The following is a 16,000-nucleotide window of genomic DNA, read 5'->3' on the forward strand; positions in this document are numbered from 1 at the left end:
ATGCCAGGCAGTGTTCTAAGCGTTTTTTCAAATATTAACTCATTTAATCGTCATCGTGACAACTCTATGGAATAGATATTATTGTTGCATTTTAAAGACGAGGGAACCGAAACAGAGACCTTAAGAACACCCAGGGTCATGTACCTAGCAAGTAGGAAAGCTGGGATTTAGACCTCAGCAGCCTGGCTGCAAAGTCCGGGCTCTTCATGGTCGTGTATCACTCAGTTCTCCCAGATTTTACATATTTTATATATCCAAAAATATGACCCTTTTCTCCCAAAGAAGTTTTTAGAAGAATTTTGACTACACAAAACTGTTTATGACAGATGTCATCTTTTAGAACTTCTTTTTTGTCACAACCAAGGGCTCATGAGTTTAGCTGTAAGAACTTAGGCGAAACCTGCATGATAGGGAAAAAGTTAGGCTGCTTTGGTCTGCAAAGTTCTCCAGAGCGCTTAGCTGCCTGAATGATTTCTCTGGTCCGTTAATTCTGGTTATGGACTATGTGGCTTCCGTCTGCTCCATTGCCTTGCGTCCAGTCAGTCCTTTCCTGAATGCGCTTGGCTTTCTGATCACCCCCCGGAACTGACATCAGAAGGGTTCTCTAGTCTGAGATACACCATTAGACCTTTACACATAGAGTATGAATTTACACCTCTTCATATGTCAGAATCTGGAATTCTGGGTCATAATCACAAAAGTTCTGTCCTCAACATCATGTTTCAAGTTTGTGACTAAGTGAACCAGTGTCTTAGGTGGCAACTTAATGTATTCATGGGGGAGGGGTCCAGGGTTTTGGAGAGAGGTGGTCATCTTTAGAACGTGTGTGTGTGCGTGTGTGTGTGTGTGTGTGTGTGTGTATTTTAATGTTTTGAAAGCTCAGCTTTTTAGAGTGAGCATGTATTAAGCTGTGCCCCGAGCAATAGGTCAATACAAGTTCCTCTCTCCAGAGCCCTGTTTTCTCGAGTTTTTCATGGCTTGCTTCCCCACCCTGTTTGGGTCTCAAGTCAGTTGTCACCGTTGCAGGGAGGCCCTCCCTGAGAACTGAGTTTAAACTTGAATCTCACACCAGCACTCCCTGTTCTTATTTTCTGCACTTTCTCCATGGCACTTATATATTTTCAATATAGCATATATAGCATATATATTTTGTTTATTTTGTTTGTCCTCTTCTCCACTGGAGTGTAAGACTTATAGAAAGGAATTATTTGTTTCGTTTACAGCTTTATCCTCAGTGCCTAGAACAGAGCATGGCAAATAGCAGGTACTCAGTAATTATATATTGAATCAGAGAATGAATGAATATTAATGACAATACCTTACTCTTGTGTTCCAATCAATATATTCTATAAAAGTTGATCTTATCAGCACTTGAAAAGTTCTGGTATAAAATGGCTAGGTGTTTTTCACCTAGCTCTGAATCTATTTCAAGTGAATCTTAACCTCATAGGTTGTCTACTAGTTAAATATATGTCTCAATGTATTACAAAAATGTTATATAATCAGTCTTCTATAGCAGAGAAAATAATAACATATAAAAATTAAACATTCCATGTAAACTCATTAGGTCTTTATTCAAACATTTTCAAAGATGTCACTGCGCACTCAACTGACTTAGATAATCCTGAAAGCATCATCAGAACTAAGAACTAATTGTCAAAGACTGTCATTTTTCTATAATTATGATGGGAGTGGAGGGCTGTGGCTAGTAGTTGTGGCCAGAAATTATGATAGTTACTGTTGTAAACCTAACAAGGGGTGGAGGTATCTGTATAATGTGGCATTTTGATTTTTCATGTCTCCCAACCCCAAGCTTTATCCTTGGATATGTATGTATGAGAGATATTCTAGATGAAGGCCATTGTTGAATTCCCTGTATATAGTTTAATGTGCCATTCTAAGTAGCCCTGATGTCCTGAGTCAATGTACAGTTTAGCTGAAGCAATGACATTCTGATGCATCAGTATACTGGGCCGCATTGCTTTTTCATGAAATTACGCATGTTATTGATCGTTAAATATGCCATCTTGCTGAATACATTAAAACTTCTGTGTGGAAATTTTTTGAAGTGTGAGTAAATTCATTTATTTATATACATAAGCATATAAAATATTTAACAGTGGATGAATAAAGATTTGTTACTTTTAGGCAATTTATTTTAACAGTTGTCTCAATTTTTGAACATAATACCCTATTTATGTGTATGAAATGTATGAACTAGTGTCAACCTATATTAAATATTAGTAAAGCATTTTAATTTTAAAACATAGTCAAAATATTTTCTTCCATCATTCTGTGTAAGATGTTATCTTCAATATTTCTTAAGGCGCAATGCTCATTTTAGAGGCCACAGAAATGGATCATTGATTTGGAGGTCAGGAAAGTGGATTTATCTCCTTTCCTAGTTTGACAGACGTGTTAAATAAATGTCTTATTTAGACACTTATTTAGATAAGAGAGAGAAGGTATGTATTTTAGGGTCTGGCAGTCATAGGCATTGACTTTTATCAATACCTTTGCTTTGGTTTCCTGGTGAGATGATAGCTACTCCATTTCTTCTGAGTGGAAAAGTTGTCTAAATATATTTTATGTGTAAAAATAAAGTTTTATGGGGCAAATAAATTCTCGGCACATGGATATGCTACGTTCTCTCCCAATGCTAGTTGAGTATGAGTTGCCGCAGACAGTTTTTTTTTATAGTTATGCTTTCAGTGTTCATTAGGAAAGTATAATTGGCACAGCAAAGGCATAGTTTCATGGGTATTATTCAGCATGAAACTAAATAAACATTCAAATAGGAAAAAATATTCCATTAAGAGCTGTATGGTTTGAGGTGAGTCCATTTATCCAAGCCTACATTCTCATCGATCAATGGGGAGCATATTTACAGACCTGTGCGGTAGGTCCTTTGGGAAGAAGAACCCAGGACAGAGTCAAAAGTATAAGCAATTCGTTGGAAGTAATGCCTATGAAAGATAAAGAGGAAAGGGAAAAGGAAGTAATAGTAGGCAGGAGGAGTTCCAGACTGGGTTCCAGCTCTGAGAAAGTCTCAACCAAACGCACTACGGAGCTCCAGCACAAGGTTGCCCATAGAGGAATCCCACACTAGCTAGAAGAGATGAGCCCTTGTACCTACTCCAGGCATGGGCTGTGGATTGCCCAGAAAGAGCAGGACCTCAGATCACTGCCTTAAAAGCTAAAGGAAGATTGAAGGCACCTGCAACTGGAGGCTGTCAGATACCTGCACTCCCTGTGGATGGCTCTTTGTTGGAATTCTGAACAGCACCCTTGGTGACTGCCACTTTCCACTCCTTGTGCCAAATAAATCCACCTCTCCATGCATGTCACAGGAGCCACTTCTCCAGGGTTCCTGTGGGCCTCTTGTCCTAAGGGAAGAATTAGAACAAGGAAGTCAGCCAAACTACTAACCCCAGCACTGCAGGTGGTCTTAGGACCGTAACCGATGCTCGTAATCTCTCTGTGATTATCCACCTTGAATTCCCCCAGCAGCTATCACCTTCCTCTCCAGGTCTTGGTCATCTCTCCAGTATTGGGACCCAAATCCTCATCCCTGAGGGGTCTGCACCATCCCCTGGGGTTAAGGGATTCTTTCTTATCCAGTCTTATGTTCTTTTCTTGATCAAGCATCCTTCAAATCCAGTGCCATTGGTACACTGGCTCCTGCTAACACATGCTAGTTAAGTTTTGCAACTGCTTTGGGGTAAAATCTCTTTATTCTTTATCAAACCCAACATGAATTCAGCTGGGCTACCCTGAGGGAGATGTCCAGGAGAAAGGTGGGGACACATCCTCGGCCAGAGGTCTCTGCAGGGGAAAGTACTAACTCTAAATAAGGAGGGATGAGTCACCTCTGCAGCTCCAAGTATTTCAGGGAATTCCAGAGGACCACAGTCTTTGACAGTGTCTGTTCAAACATGCCCATCCCATGTTTCCGTGTCCCAGGCTTTCCTCACCAAGATGCTGTCCTTAGTGTTACAGATTTGCCCTAGTGGAGCCTCCTTTGAAGTTCAGTAAACCTGTCAGATCTTGAGTGTGTGCTTTTAGCTGCGTTTTTCTCCCATTGTTTCATTCCATGTGTTATTTCCTCTGTGTTTTCAAAGGCCTGAATTATCATATCGCCCAGAGTATTCCTCTCCATTGGGACATTCTCCTATGTTAGGGAGATTGTATTTACCCAATAAGATATTTGTGATTTTTATTTTATCAGCACCACTGACTGTTCTTACAGAATTGAATATAAATGTATAATTGTGCTTGCTACTAATCCAAAAAAGCACTATTTCACTCGGGTATCATTGCTAAATTTGCTAAGATTCCAATAACTAAACATAACATGTTTTTAGTCCAGAGATTTGAGTAGATTTGGTTTCCAAACATAGAAAAGAAATCCAGATGACTTGCTAAAACAGAGTTGAGGAAGGATGTAAGGGCTTCCCCAAATTAGCATCAACCTCCTTCAGGCAATTCTGTGTCACCTGAAACCATTCACTTTTAAATCTACTTATGGTATTTGTTCATTTTGTTTTGATAGTGAACACTGTCATCTTGATAAATTGTAAAAGGTCTCCTCCTGCCTCTTTCTTCTCTCTTTTCTTTCTCCTCTTCCACTTTTGAATCTATTGGTTTTTTCAGGTAAGTCTGACAAGGGTATTTAAATTGTTTAAATATTTTATGGTGGTTAATTCAGCAGAATGCTAATAAATTGTTAGCATATTGGATGCATTCAGTAGCTTTTTAAAAGCTAACCTAGTTTGGTCATTTACGTCATTGACACTGGATTTCTTTTTTGTCATTTGTGTCAATGGGAAAAGTAGCAGACTGATTTAAGAGACTATTCATTCATCCACTTATTCAACACATGTTTATTGAATTCCTATACGTGTCAGCTATGGTTCTAGATGCTACAGAGACAGGGGAGAAAGCAATGTCCCTGTCCTCATAGGGTTTACATTTTATTTATTTATTTATTTTCTTTAAAAAAATTTTTTTTAATGTAATTTTATTTATTTTTTTATACAGCACATTTTAATGTGAGGAGAGAGACAATAAACAAATGCAAAGCACATATATGAAATATTAAGATATTCATGAGTGCTACGGAGATAAACAAAACAAGGTAAAGAGTATAGGAGGGTCAGAGGAAGCAGAGTTATCATTTTAATAAATAAGTTGGGTAGGGAAAGCCTAGCTTAGAGGCAATGAGCAGAATCCTGAAGCTAGGAGAGGGATACAAGCAGGTGTCTAAGGGAAAAGGCCTTAGAGATTTGAACAGTCCTTCCAAAGGACTGAGTTCAGGGCATGTCTGGTGTGATCCAGACCCAGCAAGGAGGGTAGTGGGTCCAGAGAGAAGTGAACAGGAGGAGTGGGGTGAGATGAGGCAGGAAGCAGTGCTGGAGGATGCAGCTTATGTAGGGTCTTGTATTCAAATGAAAGGACTCTACCTTTTTCTGTGTTGGTCGCGAAGCCATTGAAAGGTCATGAGCAGAAGGGTGGCATGATCTGACTGAAGTTTTAACAGGATCACGCTGGCTGCTGGGCTGAGAATGGGCTCTACAGGAACAAGGGTGGAAGCAGGGACACTCCTTAAGGGACTATTGCAATAAACCAGGTGAGAGAGATGCTGACGGTCAGACCAGAGTGGCAGCAGTGGAGGTGGTGATAAGTGGTTGGACACTCGCACGCTGTGAAGGGAAAGGCAGCAGAGTGTGTTGATGGATGGGGTTTGGAGTGTGAGCAAGAGAGGAAACAAAACTGAGATCAAGGATGAAGTTGCCATCTTCTGCTTTACAAGAGACTATGGGAGCAAGTGGTTTGGAAGAGAATGAAATGTTAGGTTTGGGCCACTGTATTAGTAGTTTTCTAAGACTGCTGTATTAGAGTGCCACAGACTGGTGGCTTAAGACAGCAGAAATGTATTCACTCACATTCTGGAGGCTAGAAGCTTGAAATCAAGGCGTTGGCAGGACCCTGCCCTCTCTCAGACTCTGACAGAGTTCTTTCTTGCCTCTTCCTAGCTTCTGGTGGTGACTGGCAATCTTGAGGTTCCTTGGCTTGCAATTGCATCGCTCCAATCTCTACCTCTGTCATCTCAAGGCATTCTCTCTGTATGTTTGTCTCTTCTTAAAAAGACACAGTCACATACATACACGACCAAATGTAAAATAGATAGCTAGTGGGAAACAGCCGCACAGCACAAGGAGATCAGCTCTGTGCTTTGTGACCACCTAGAGGGGTGGGATAGGGAGGGTGGGAGGGAGACGCAAGAGGGAGGGGATATGGGGATATATGTATACGTATAGCTGATTCAGTTTGTTATACAGCAGAAACGAACACAACATTGTAAAGCAATTATACTCCAATAAAGATGTCAAAAAAAAAAAGACAGTCACATTGGATTAGGACCCACGTTAATGGCCTCGCTTCACTTGACTGCATCTGCAAAGACTCTGTTTCCAAATAAGGTCACATTCACAGGTATACTGGAGGTTACAACTTCTGCATAATTTTTTTCAGCGGGGAGGGACACAATTTAACCTATACAGACATGTCAAGTTTGTTTTTAAGTTTGAGATTCCTTAGGTATCCATGTTGAGAAGTGGTTGGATATACACATCTGGAGTTCAGATGCAAGATCCAAGTTAGACATGGTAAAGGGTTGTCAACTCCGGCACCCACTCGTTTACAGAATAAGTCAGGGAAAACCATAAAGCAATCATAATTTCCTCCTCTATAAGATTGGAAAGTACAATCCCTGCCTGTAAAGGGCTATTGTGAGAGTCGAATAGGACAGTGAATGTGAAGCCCTCTAAGACGTTTCAAGTACCACCGAGCAAATGAATCAAAGCCCCTCATATTTTGTGGATAGCTCTGTATGCAGCTCTCATCAGTTGGAACGAGTATTTTCAGAGTATAACGTGCTTTAGTATATCACTGGTTGTATTGAAAGCTAAAATGTCAGCTTGCTTCAGGGCAGCTGTTGAATACAAATAATGATAAATTATACATTGGTGGAGATTCTTAAAAATAGAAGAAGAATTCTAGAGCAGTTGTTGACGTCAGGGCTTTTAAAGTGTTGACATTTCCTTAAGCAATGCCCAAAGGGTGACCTCACCACTAAGGTAAAATCAACCACAAAGTGAACCTCTCAAGTAGAAATTCTGGATTATTCCTAAGGAAAGTAAGAGAGTCTTTTCAACCATTCAAGATATACATTGAGAACCTATTTTAGGACAGGCATTGTACAAGAGATGAAACTATGATGATGAATAAGACCCAGCAACTGTCCATAAGGAGGAGAGTCTATAAATAAATGTGCAATAGAGATAGAAAAAGCTAATTTTAGAGATAAGCATGGGAAGCTATGGAAGCACGAGAGAAGGCTAACTAACCTGGTTGTAGAGGGGAGAGGTGTTAGAATGGTGGAAGTGATATGCAAGGTGTCTGAAGAATGAATTGAGTTAGTCGAGAAAGTATCAAGAGAATAAGGAGAGGAGCATTCCAGGCAGAAGGACCTGAAGCCAAATATAGCTTCTGTACCCTGAAACCGAATTAAATCTTGGAGACAAGAGTTTTCGGTGAAGTAGAAAAGAATAGCTTTCATTGCTTTGCCAGGCATAGGGGGCCCCAGCAGGCTAATGCCCTCAAAAACTGTGTGTCCCAACCTGGAGGGCGTAGTGAGTTTTATAGTAAGGGTTCAAAGAGGGTGTGATCAGCTTGTGGACAGTCTTCTGATTGGTTGATGGTGAGGTAAGTGGGAGTCAGCATCATCAACCTTCTGGTTCCACCAGGTCTGGGGTCTACACACTGGTGAGCACCATACCCTTAGTTTCTCCCGCCTGGTGGAGGTTTCAGTACCTGCAAAACAGCTCAAAGATATTGCTATGTATATCCCTTGAGGGGGAACCAGGACCCTGACCCAAGGCTGCACTATTGTTTCTTTTGACTGTTCCTCCCCTTTTCTCTGCATCTTCTCCCTTCCCTAGTTAGTGTCTGTTTGAACCTGCCCTTAGAACTCATGGAAGGTCATGGAGGCTGAATGAAGCCTATTTCCTGTAATCAAGAAATGGGGGATGGAGAAAGGCTTTTGTGCCCTGGAGTCCCACAGGGTCCTGCTTGGTATCAGACTCACTTGCGTAGAGGTCCAACAGAAAAAGAGATGCTGTGTTCCGGAAGCAAAGTGGTTCGGTGTGGAGGCAGCTTGGAATGTGAGATAGTGACGGATGCAGGGATGATGCTGGAGCTGTTAGCAGGCTCCCATTATGAAGGTCCTGCCGTGTCATGCGAAGGAGTTTGGGCTTTGCCCCAAGAGGCTTAAGCCCACTCTAAACCAAATTGCACCTGCCCAGCTAACTTGTCATAAAATTCTCTTTCTTCACACATAGAACTTTCTTCTGCCTCAAGCGAGTGTTGAGATTTTCCCGGTTGCCCTGTACGTTTGTCCAAAAGTCTTGGCTGTACCACGTTAGTCTGAGAATTTTAGTGCTTCATTTCGGGAACATACAGCAGTGCATCCTCTGGCAATCAGAGATAGCAGGTCCTATTTTTGAAGTCCATCTTCCTTTCTCTTTCTACTAACTCACTCTCCTAATCCCCTGGTCAGCTGCCAGCTGTCCGGTGTCCCGGTATTCTAACATGGCAACCTCACCTAGCACACAGCTATCCTTTTTTTTGTTTCTGAAATGAAGAATGGCCAGAAATCCCTCTCCCTTTTCAATGCTTGCTAACAGATTCGAGAGCATATGTGGTATAGTCACGTGCCAAGTCTTCTTTAGTTTAAACGATTGGAATGATGCTAAGATGAAAGGCAAGCACATATGGGGCCAACTTCCTGTCCATGTGTATAAGTGAAGCCCTCGAGGGGTACTTATCATTGCCTGGCCATTTTTTTTAACGTTTTATTTTATATTGGCATATGGCCAATGAACAATGTTGTGATAGTTTCAGGTGCACAGGAAAGGGACTCAGCCGTACGTATACGTGTCCATTCTCCCCCAAACTCTGCTCCCATCCAGGCTGCCACATAACATTGAACAGAGTTCCCTGTGCTATACAGAGTTCCCTGTGCTATATATCCCTGTGCTATGTCCCCAGTCCTTGTTGGTTATCCATTTTTAATATAGCAGTGTGTACATGTCGATTCCTAACTCCCTAACTATCCCTTCCCCCCATCCTTCCCCTCTGGTAACCATAAGTTCGTTCTCTAAGTCTGTGAGCCTGTTTCTGTTTTGTAAATAAGTTCATTTGTATCATTTCTTTTTAGATTCTGCATATAGGGGGTATCATACAATATTTCTCTTTGTCTGACTTACTTCACTCAGTATGACAATCTCTAGGTCCATCCATGTTGCTGCAAATGGCATTATTTCATTCTTTTTAATGGCTGAGTAATATTCCATTGTGTGTGTGTGTGTGTGTGTGTGTGTGTGTGTGTGTGTGTGTGTGTGTATACCACATCTTCTTTATCCATTCCTGTGTTGATGAACACTTAGATTGTTTCCATGTCTTGGCTATTGTAAAGAGTGCTACAATGAACATTGGGGTGCATGTATCATTTCGGACCATGTTTTTCTCCGGATATATGCCCAGGAGTGGTATTGCTGGGTCATATGATAATTCTATTTTTAGTTTTTTAAGGAACCTCCATACTGTTCTTCATAGTGGCTGTACCAATTTGAATGTGCATTTTTCTTTTTTTTACTCTCTGAATATTAGACACGTTAATGTCAGGGAATGATTTTATGGCTCCTCTGTGAATGAAGCTTTTAGCAGAAGTTCCCTCTCTTTTGACTGTAGAATAATATTAGCAGCTAACATTTATTGAACATTTACTATGTGCTAGTCACTGATCCAAGAATATTGGATGTATCATACTTAACCCTCCAAATAAGCCAAGACATACCCTTATGATCACCATTTTCCAGATGTGAAAACTGAGTTCGCTGAAATTTGGGGACTTGTGTAAAGGCATGCAGTTAGGAGCACAGCCACACCTCCAACCCAAACGATATGGTCCAAGAAGCCAGGAAGTACTGGTACCTAAGACAGATTACAATTCTGAATCTAGTGCAATGAGTTGAGTAAATTTATACTTTTTAGATTTTATCATGGCCATGAACTTGGTAGATAAACACTGGAGAAATGCAAGAGCATTTTACGGTGAAACACATAACATTTTCCATGGATCTTCAGCTACCTCTGTTTTTGCCCTCCAGCCCGATACGAATCTTTTCATCTGCCACCAGGGTTCAATAAAGGGCACCAGGCTATGAAGTGAACAAATGAATGAAAACAAATGCAACATTGTTGTCCCGAGGCTCCATTGCATCCTGTCCTACAGTTTAGGGGACCTGAGACAAATCTACTCAGAACTCAAATGAGCTCTGGTCACTTACAGTCGATAGCTGTGGGACAACATTACTGATCAAATGACCCTAAAGCAAGACTTCACTCCAACGTTGGGATGCTTTTTCATGCAATTTGTTGAGTCTGGGTTTATATTTACACTGCAAAGTGACAAGTGAGAATTCTTTTTCTGTCCCATTGTTTTTCTCTCTTGACCACTTGGTAGTTTCCATTTCTATTAAATTCAGATTAAACAAAGAGCATTCAATGCTGAAACCAATGTTCATCACTTTTCTTTTCGCTGTTCTCCCATCCAACCAGCAGAGGGCAGTCCGAGTACATTTTAGAGACGATAGGCAGTTGCTTAAGGGTGGGAAACTTCAGAAAGATTTTTCATTTTAATATGACATACTCTTGAGTCCCTTGCCTCAAGGTAACGTGTAAACCCACAGTTTCAGGCCATATGTAACATGCAGTTCTAAGTAAGGGCTGAGAGTTAACGGCTCCTTTTAAGTCATTAAGCCAAAACTTAATCATTAAAAACATAGATAGCAATAAATGTCATCATAATGCCCGTTTCCACTTGGTGGGGGTAGGGGTGTGAGGGGAGACGCTAAAAACATCAGTACCTTTCATGTCCTTGAGACACGCACTATATTACAATTACAAATCATCTTTTTCAACACCTTTCAATATTTTTCGCGGTTAATCAAAATACGATTTGGGAACATAGTCACTGGGCTCCCCGTTTGCAAATCTTGGTCATTCCTCCTACTGAGGATGGGCATTGCTCTGTCAGCCTTCACTTACAGCCTTAGCGGTGGTTGAATTATTAATAACACATTTGAGGCCAGCACGCATGTTATGTAATAAGCAAAGTAAAACGAAAAAGTGCTGCATCTTGTAGTAACCCTCTACTTTTGTCTTTGTCCTCTGGATTGAAGTCACAGTTATTTTCACAACCAGCTTGGTTGCGTGGTACCATGGAAGGAACACAGAGCTGGGAGCCAGGTAGAACTTGTTTCATATTTTGGCTCAGTCGTGAGATTTGGGGCCAGTCTCGTCATTTCTGGGTCAGGTTTGTCTGCAGTCTGGAAGATGAGCAGTGCTCTGATTTTATTGAGCAGTAAGAATTGAAGCAGGGGCTGCTGTTTTTGCCACTGTTATTCGACCAGACTAGCTGGGTAAAGACCTGTGACGTCCCTCCAAGGGGTAGTGCAGCCTTTGCATTGTTCTAGTAGAACAGACATTAGCCCAAATAAATCTGGTTTTTATCAAACAAGTAAGTTTTCAATATAAAGGAGAAAAATTCAAATTTGTTTTCATGCACCCCAAAATAGTCATATTTCTCAAATTACCTCTTCTCTATAAAATCCCTTTCTTCCGTGTGCCTTCCTTCCCTTCAGGAATACCAACAGCAAAAGCAACAAGGAATAATAATGAAAAACCTTCTCCATACTTACTTGCAGTTGACTCTGAGTGTAATGGTTACTTACATCTTAGAAAGGAACCTAATTTGGTTTCGAAGAAACAATGTTTTCAGCAAATACCACAAATATAAAGAAAATCTTTCTAACATGCTTTGCATATTACACTATGTTTTGTTTTGTTTTGGTTTTTTTGCGGTACGCGGGCCTCTCACTGTTGTGGCCTCTCCCATTGCGGAGCACAAGCTCCGGACACGCAGGCTCAGTGGCCATGGCTCACGGGCCCAGCCGCTCCGCAGCATGTGGGATCTTCCCGGACCGGGGCACGAACCCGTGTCCCCTGCATCGGCGGACTCTCAACCACTGTGCCACCAGGGAAGCCCGAGACTATGTTTTATATGTGCAAATTGCAGACAGAAATCAAATTATCAATTTAAACAAGACATTTTCACAAGTGTAATTTATTTACAATAGTCTTCTAAGAAGGCAGGTATTATTCACATTCTACCAAGAAATAAACGGATGCTAATGGATCACACCATTAGCTCTTAAATAGGTCTCAGAAGACAGATTTTCAGATTCCTAGTCCAGTAGTCTTGCTTCAGTACAACATTGTTTTTATAGCCTGATTTCAGGCAATTTAAATAAAGGTACATTTATAAACAATGAACAAGCATCCCACCCCTGTTCTCAGCAAGTGCACCAGTGTGACATCCTTGATCACCTTAATACTACACAGCATATCCAGCAATCCCACTCCTGGGCATATATTTGGAAAAAAGACAAAATCTCTAACTGGCAAAGATACATGTTCATAGCAGCAATATTTACAATAGCCAAGACATGGAAGCAACCTAAATGTGTATCGACAGATGAATGCATAAAGAAGATGTGGTATAACTTCCCTGGCGGTCCAGTGGTTAAGACTCCGAGCTTCCACTACAAGGAGCATGGGTTTGATCCCTGGTCAGGAAACTAAGATCTGCATGCCGAGAGGCAAGAAAAAAAAATTATGATGTCGCTTATATGTGGAATCTAAAAAAAGGGTACAAATGAACTTATCTACAAAAAGAAATAGAGTTACAGATGTAGAAAACAAACTTATGGTTACCAAGGGGTAAGGGGGGGATAAATTGGGAGATTGGGATTCACATATACATACTACTATATATAAAATAGATAACTAATAAGGACCTACTGTATACCACGGGGAACTCTACTCAACACTCTGTAATGGTGTATATAGGAAAAGAATCTAAAAAAGAGTGGATATATGTATATGTATACGTATATGTATAACTGATTCACTTTGCCATACACCTGAAACTAACATAACGTTGTAAATCAACTATACTCCAATAAAAATTTTTAAAAATGTTCAGCTGCAGGTATGAAATAAATGTTAGCCATCCACCAAAAATAAGAATATGTGGTTTTATATATATATATATATATATATATATATATATATATATAATGGAATATTACTCAGCCATAAAAAAGAATGAAATAATGCTATTTGCAGCAACATGGATGGACCTAGAGATGATCATCCTAAGTGAAGTAAGTCAGACAAAGATAAATATCATATGATATCACTTATATGTGGAGTCTAATAAAATGATACAAATGAACTAATTTACAAAACAGAAATAGACTTACAGACATAGCAAACAAACTTATGGCTACTAAAGTGGGAAGGGGGGTAGGGATAAATTAGGAGTTTTGTATTAACAGATAAATACCCTATATATAAAATAGATAAACAACAAGTCCTACTGTATAGCACAGGGGGTGACTATGTTCAATATCTTGTAATAACCTATAATGGATAAGAATCTAAAAAAGAATATATATATGTATATATACATATATGTATGTATAACTCAATCACTTTTCTGTACACCTGAAACATTGTAAATCAGCTATACTTCTATTAAAAAAAAATACTAGGGGCTTCCCTGGTGGCGCAGCGGTTGAGAGTCCGCCTGCCGATGCAGGGGACACGGGTTCGTGCCCTGGTCCGGGGAAGATCCCACATGCCGCGGAGCGGCTGGGCCCGTGAGCCATGGCCGCTGAGCCTGCGCGTCTGGAGCCTGTGCTCCGCAACGGGAGAGGCCACAACAGTGAGAGGCCCGCGTACCAAAAAAAAAAAAAAGAAGAAGAAAATACTACACAGCATAGTGGATTTATAACACTCCATCCCTGGTACCTAAAAAAGGCAAATTCTTTGATCTTCAAAATAATAGTAACTTTCAGGGGCTGCTTAACTTTTGGCGGTCACAGCGAAGCTCCACAAGACGGAGGACTATATCGTGCACGCCCTCATTTGAAAGATGAGACCTAGAATGATTACCACAAAGAACTAAGTTAGAACTGTTTAGTTTTTCAGTATGACTGATGGGCATGTGTGTGTTTGTTACAATGTGCTTTATGCTCAGGGTATCCTAATGAGTGAGGGATGCCAGTGGCACACTACACAGGCACTGATCATTAAAAAGAGATTGCTAACGAGAGTGTCATAAAGGTGTCATATGTATTTTTAACCACATGCTACAATAACATCAAGAGCCCAACCTTATGTCAGGGCAGTGTGCTAGGTACTTTTCATATATTGTTTCATTCAATCTTAATGACAACCCTAAGAGATAAGGACTATCATTATTAAGCCAGTACAGATAAGACACAGAAGACTCAAGGAGGACCCCTGGGCATGAGCCAAAGGCTTTCACAGGGAGATAATGAGAAAATGAGGTCACAGTGGAGGTCAGGGACAAATGATAACAGGTCTTGGATACTAAGCTACAGCTTTAATATTTTATTCTGTAAACTCTGGAGAAACACTGACATGCAGGATTATTCTAGCTGTAATGTGTAGAGATGGATTGAAGGAGGAGACACGGGATAGCCAGCAAGCTAGGGCTGTAATCCAGGCCCGCAGAGGTGATGGTTAGGGTGATGGGAGCAGGGAGAGGGAGGAAGGAAGGATTCAGATGATGGGGTGTGTGGTGGTCCCGGAAGGGATAGATTGGGAGTTTGGGATCGACAAGTACACACTGCTATATATAAAATAGATAACCAACAGGGACCTACTGTATAGCACAGGGAACTCTGCTCAATATTCTATAATAACCTAAATGCGAAAAGAATTTGAAAAAGAAGAGATATATGTATATGTATAACTGAATCACTTTGCTGTATACCCAAAACTAACACAACATTGTTAATCAACTCTACTCCAATATAAAATAAAAATTAAGATACAAAAACAAAACAAAAAGATGTAAAATCTGAGAGAATCAGGGCTTCTGATGCTGACGTAGAAGAAGTTGAATAAGATAAATTTATGTTGATCTAGAAGTTGCTTTTTTAAAAAAAATCAACATGTGATATTAAACTGTGCTTTTCCTCATAAATCTGAAGCTCTAAGTGTGGAAAAACAAACTAAATGTCTTCGTATCTAAAATTCTGCTGGTCCTCACATACTCGAGATGTTTCACGATTTGGGCACGTGGTGGGCTTGTGCTGCTTAAGACCCAGGTGGCCTCAAAGATTCCAGACTACATTTTTTTTTTTATGATTTCACTGATTATATTTAATTTGAAAACAAGTAAATCTAGTGATATGATGACAGATCAGAACAGTAGATGCCTCCCGGGGTTAAGAAACTGTCTTGAAAGAGACATGAGAGAACTTTTTGGGGTAATGTAGGTAATGTAAATGTTCTATTTCTTGTTTTGTGTAGTGGGCTAATGCAATTATACAACTTGCAAAATGGGGTATACAACTGTCATTGACCTGTAATTTTTGTAAGTAAATTATATTCCATTTTTTAAAGCCCTATGCAAAAGTGTTATGAATCAAAGCAAAACTTATTCAGAGGTACAGCAGTCTGTATGCTTAACTGTAGCTTCTGAAATGTTAGACAAAAAATAGAAACCCTTCTCAGACAATACACAGAAGAATGCTGAGTCATAAAAACTCAAGTGTTAACATTAAGTGAAAAAGTAAAATTGAAAATTACACGTATACTGTGATTATAATTATATTAAGTATAACTGATTCACAAGCAGTGTAGTAGTTTGGGTTTTCAAAATTTCTTGATATCTATGGATTTCTGTACTCTTATTTGCTTTTTACTGCAGAATAACGCACCTACCCTGAACGATATACTAGTCATTTGAGTCATGAAAAATCAAAAAAACATTTCC

The 16,000-nt window shown here is 40.1% G+C and overlaps 1 protein-coding gene across 1 annotated transcript in view; it reads left to right on the top strand.

The window, feature by feature from the left end:
• Positions 1-16,000, top strand: part of MAL2 (mal, T cell differentiation protein 2) — a 100,415-nt gene that overhangs the window by 27,576 nt on the left and 56,839 nt on the right. The gene's annotated exons all lie outside the window — the stretch shown is intronic.

This window comes from Lagenorhynchus albirostris, chromosome 17 (assembly GCF_949774975.1).
Source record: "Lagenorhynchus albirostris chromosome 17, mLagAlb1.1, whole genome shotgun sequence".
In the NCBI taxonomy this organism is placed as follows: domain Eukaryota; kingdom Metazoa; phylum Chordata; class Mammalia; order Artiodactyla; family Delphinidae; genus Lagenorhynchus; species Lagenorhynchus albirostris.